The sequence below is a fragment of the Salmo trutta genome, chromosome 26 (genome assembly GCF_901001165.1).
Source record: "Salmo trutta chromosome 26, fSalTru1.1, whole genome shotgun sequence".
NCBI classification, from domain to species: Eukaryota; Metazoa; Chordata; class Actinopteri; order Salmoniformes; family Salmonidae; genus Salmo; species Salmo trutta.
The window spans coordinates 273985-279280 of record NC_042982.1 but is presented as its reverse complement, the minus strand read 5'-3'; the positions used below and the strand labels follow the sequence as shown (position 1 = coordinate 279280).

Here is a 5296-nt window from a genome sequence, read left to right as displayed (position 1 = left end):
AATCACCACCTTCCGGAGACACCTGAAACCCCACCTCTTTAAGGAATACCTAGGATAGGATAAAGTAATCCTTCTAACCCACCCCCCCCTTAAAATATTTAAATGCACTATTGTAAAGTGGTTGTTCCACTGGATATCATAAGGTGAATGCACCAATTTGTAAGTTGGTCTGATAAGAGCGTCTGCTAAATGACTTAAATGTAAATGTAAACGTGGAACCTGTGGGGTGTTTGGAGAATTTCTTGTGCGTCGTCCTTGTTGCAGAAAAAAATCTTTGTCTAATCCGAGGTGAGTGATCACTGTCCTGATATCAGGAAGCTCTTTTTTGCTGTAAGATATGGTTGTAGAAACATTATGTACAAAATAAGTTACAAATAACACGAAAAAAACTACATAATAGCACAATTGGCTGGGCGCCCATAAAACCGGACCATTTCTTCCGGCGCCATTTTACTCTCTCACAAAGTACTGACTGACTGACTGACTGACTGACTGACTGACTGACTGACTGACTGACTGACTGACTGACTGACTGATCGGTACAATAGCCAATTGAAGGCAGTAAGACCTATAGTTGAAGTCGGAAGTTTACATACACTTAGGATGGAGTAATTAAAACTCGTTTTTCAACCACTCCACAAATTTCTTGATAACAAACTATAGTTTTGGCAAGTCGTTTAGGACATCTAATTTGTGCATGACACAAGTTATTTTTCAAACAATTGTTTACAGACAGATTATTTCACATATCACAATTCCAGTGGGTCAGAATTTCACGTACACTAAGTTGACTGTGCATTTAAACAGCTTGGAAAATTCCAGAAAATGATGTCATGGCTTTAGAAGCTTCTGATAGGCTAATTGACATCATTTGAGTCAATTGGAGGTGTACCTGTGGATGTATTTCAAGGCCTACCTTCAAACTCAGTGCCTCTTTGCATAACATCATTGGAAAATCTAAAGGAATCAGCCAAGACCTCAAAAGATAATTGTAGACCTCCACAAGTCTGGTTCATTCTTGGGAACAATTTCCAAATGCCTGAAGGTACCACATTCATCTGTACAAACAATAGTACGCAAACATAAACACCATGGGACCAGGCAGGAAACAGGTACAAAAGTATCTATATCCACAGTAAAACGAGTCCTATATCGACATAACCTGAAAGGCCACACAGCAAGGAAGAAGCCACTGCTCCAAAACCACCATAAAAAAGCCAGACTACGGTTTGCAACTGCACATGGGGACAAAGATCGTACTTTTTTGGAGAAATGTCCTCTGGTCTGATGAAACAAAAATATAACTGTTTGGCCATAATGACCATCGTTATGTTTGGAGGAAAAAGGGGGATGCTTGCAAGCCGAAGAACACCATCCCAACCGTGAAGCACAGGGGTGGCAGCATCATGTTGTGGGGGTGCTTTGCTGCAGGAGGGACTGGTGCACTTCACAAAATAGTTTTCATCATGAGGCAGGAAAATTATATGGATATATTGAAGCAACTTCTCAAGACATCAGTCAGGAAGTTAAAACTTGGTCGCAAATGGGTCTTCCAGATGGACAAAAAAGTCTCTTTGCAAGAGAGATTTGGGGCTTTATGTACAGTGCATTCGGAAAGTATTCAGACCCCATGACTTTTTCCACATTTTGTTACGTTACAGCCTTATTCTAAAATTGATGAAATTGTTTTTTCCCCTCATCAATCTACACACAAAACCCCATAATGCTGAAGCAAAAACAGGTTTTTAGACGTTTTTGCTAATTTATTAATATTAAAAAAATGAAATATCACATTTACATAAGTATTCAGACCTTTTACTCAGTAGTTTGTTGAAGCACCTTTGGCACCAATTACAGCCTCGAGTCTTCTTGGGTATGATGCTACAAGCCTGGCACACCTGTATTTGGGGAGTTCCTCTCATTCTTCTCTGCAGATCCGAATGCACTGTATAAAGAGGAAAGGTGCTGATTTAGGATCAGTTTAGCCTTTTTGATCACATTGAATGAGATTACAATGGACAAGGCGGGAGAGACCGTGGCCCAGATTTTCTAAACGGTTAATTTGGATAACAATGATCCAGATTCTCTGATACCCTATTTCGCAATTCCAGATCGGATAAATCTAACTGATTTTGAGGCATTTTTCAAAAAAGGATCGGATCATTCTGATCCAGATACCACAATATCAAGATCACAGAAGGTGTAGGACTATTTTTGTATTTATTAGGGACCCTCATTACCTATTGCCAAGGCAGTAGCTACTCTTCCTGCGGTCCAAACACATTATGGCACTTACATTTCCTATAGAACAAAAGATAAAACGGTATATCATATAACATTATTACACCACTACATATCTACAATACAAAATGTATAATACCACCATATAACAATGTACATGTGTGTAAGCTAGTGGTTGTGTGCATATGCGTGTGTCTGTGTGCATACCTTTGTGTGTCTCTTCAAAGTCCCAGATGTTCCATAAGGTGTATTTTTTACCTGTTTTTTAAATCTGATTCTACTGCTTGCATCAGTTATCTGATGTGGAATAGAGTTCCATGCAGTCATTGCTCTCAGTAGTACTGTGCGCCTCCCATAGTCTGTTCTGGACTTGGGGATTGTGAATAGACCTCTGGTGGCATGTCTTGTGGGGTATGCATGGGTGTCTGAGCTGTGTGCTATTAGTTTAAACAGATAGCTCCGTACTTTCAGCTTGTCAACACTTCTTACAAAAACAAGTAGTGATGAAGTCAATCTCTCTTCCACTTTGAGCCATGAGAGATTGACATGCAAATCATAAATGTTAGCTCTCCATGTACTTTTAAGGGCCAGTCGTGCTACTCTGTTCTGAGCCAACTGTAATTTTCCTAAGTCCCTCTTTGTGGCACTTGACCACACAACTGAACAGTAGTCTAGGTGTGACAAAACCAGGGCTTGTACGACCTGTCTTGTTGATAGTGTTCTTTAGGCAGAGGAGCACTTTATTATGGACAGACGTCTCCCCATCTTAGCTACTGTTGTATGACAGTTTACAATCTAGGGTTACTCCAAGCAGTTTAGTCACCTCAACTTGCTCAATTTCTACATTATTCATTACGAGATGTAGTTGAGGTTTAGGGTTTAGTGAATGATTTGTCCCAAATACAAGGCTTTTAGTTTTTGAAATATTTAGGAATAATTTATTCCTTGCCACCCATTCCGAAACTAACTGCAGCTCTTTGTTAAGTGTTGCAGTCACTTCAGTTGCTGTAGTAGCTTACGTGTATATTGTTGAGTCATCTGCATACATAGACACACTGGCTTTACTCAAAGCCAGTGGCATGTTGTTAGCAAAGACTGAAAAAGGTAAGGGGCCTAAACAGCTACCCTGGGGAATTCCTGATTCTACCTGGATTATGTTGTAGAGGCTTCAATTAAAGAACATCATCTGTGTTCTGTTAGAGAAGTAACTCTTTATCCACAATATAGCAGGGGGTATAAAGCCATAACACATGTGTTTTTCCAGCAGTAGACTATGATCAATGCCTAAAGCCACACTGAAGTCTAACAAAACAGCCCCCACAATCTTTTATCATACATTTTTCTCAGCCAATCAGTCATTTGTATAAGTGCTGTGCTTGTTGGATGTCCTTCCCTAAAAGCGTGCTGCAAGTCTGTTATCAATTTGTTTACTGTAAAATAGCATTGTATCTGGTCAATTAAATTTTTTTCCCAGAAGTTTACTAAGGGTTGGTAACAGACTGATTGGTCAGCTATTTGAGCCAGTAAAAGGGGCTTTACTATTCTTGGGTACCGGAATTACTTTGCTCACCTCCAGGGCTGAGGACATACAGTAGGCTGAAATTGAAGATATGGCAAATAGGAGTGGGCTATAGGTAAGGCAGATGAACCTGTAGCCATATTGCTTCAACAGTAATTAACAGTAGATCCCCTTTAAGCTTTGAATACATTTTAGTATGTGTACAGTATGTGATTCCTCCAGGACTCGAACCAATGACCTTAACATTGCTTCTCCCACGCTTTTTGAAAGCGAGCCGCAAAGGACCATATACATACAAGTTATCATAGTTGTCTGGATATTTGTTTTACCTGAATTCTATAGGTCCCAGGCATCCCATCTTTCCCAGGTTTCCCCTGAAAAACAAAACCTCTGTTAGACACGGGTGTTTGTCAGTCTCTGTGTGTCTATGGGCCCTACTATTGTGAGCAGGACACATCCACATGTGAGAATGATAACGTCCATAATACCATTGTAAAAGTCTACAGTATTTTAAATATGATATGAAGTGACTGGAGTCATTGTGCTAAAAGAGCCCCAGGTTCTCCTTGGTCGCCTTTGTCCCCTTTATATCCACGATGCCCAGGGAGACCCTAAAAAAAGAGGAACATAAAAAATAATAATAATACTGACCGACAGACAGGCAGGCAGGCAGACAGACAGAAAATAAAGGATGGACAGCGACAGAAAGACAGAGCACAGCCCACAAGAAGTAGTATAAGTGCAATGGGATTTGAACTGGCAACTTTTGTACAGGCTCAAAGATCATGTAAATGATTCATTTAAATCCAATCTGTTCAATTCAATACACAGTAATGATCCCCCATAGGCTTATAACTCACATGCTGGCCAATACACCCCTTCACTCCTGTATCACCTGGCTCCCCCTGCATTCAGAAGAAAGTCAGGACACTGTCCTACTGTACTTGTGTGACAATATGACGTAATAATGACAATAAAGCTGATTTGGGTGATGGTGATTGGTGATGATGGTGGCTAGTACCCAAACGGTCACTGGTTCGAATCCCTGAGCTGACTAGGTAAAAATAAAATGTCGATGTGCCTTTGAGCCAGGCACTTAACCCTAATTGCTCCTGTAAGTCACTATATAAGAGCATCTGCTAAATTACTCAAATGTAATGGTGATGATGTCTGTCCGTGTGGATTGGTAAAAATTGGTCTCAGAGAAACCGAGTATGGTTTACCTTCAGCTCCTTGGGACCCTCTGCATATAGCTTTATGCCCTTCTGTCCAGGTATCCCGGGAGGGCCTTGGTCACCCTGAGAACAAAACATTTAAATGCTGTCACAATATATTGTACATTATATACACTACATGCATCCAGAACAAACTATACTGAGGCAGGATAATATGCAAGAAAGTTGTACTGCATGTGACAGTGGAAAAGATGGGTATCACACAGGTAGGTTGGGCCTGGAATTACAGGGCTTGGACCTTCCTGACCCTGAAAAAATAAATAAAGCTGTTATACTGTAAATAGTGCAACACACTCCTCTA

The 5296-nt window shown here is 40.4% G+C and overlaps 1 long non-coding RNA gene across 1 annotated transcript; it reads right to left on the bottom strand.

Moving 5' to 3' along the window:
• Nucleotides 1-2158: 2158 nt before the first annotated feature.
• Nucleotides 2159-5051, bottom strand: LOC115163942 (uncharacterized). The gene is made up of 4 exons (XR_003869833.1): nt 4984-5051; nt 4621-4665; nt 4090-4371; nt 2159-2301 (listed from the first exon to the last, which is right to left on the bottom strand). It is a non-coding gene; the product is annotated as an uncharacterized LOC115163942 (long non-coding RNA).
• Between the last annotated feature and the right edge of the window lie 245 nt (nt 5052-5296).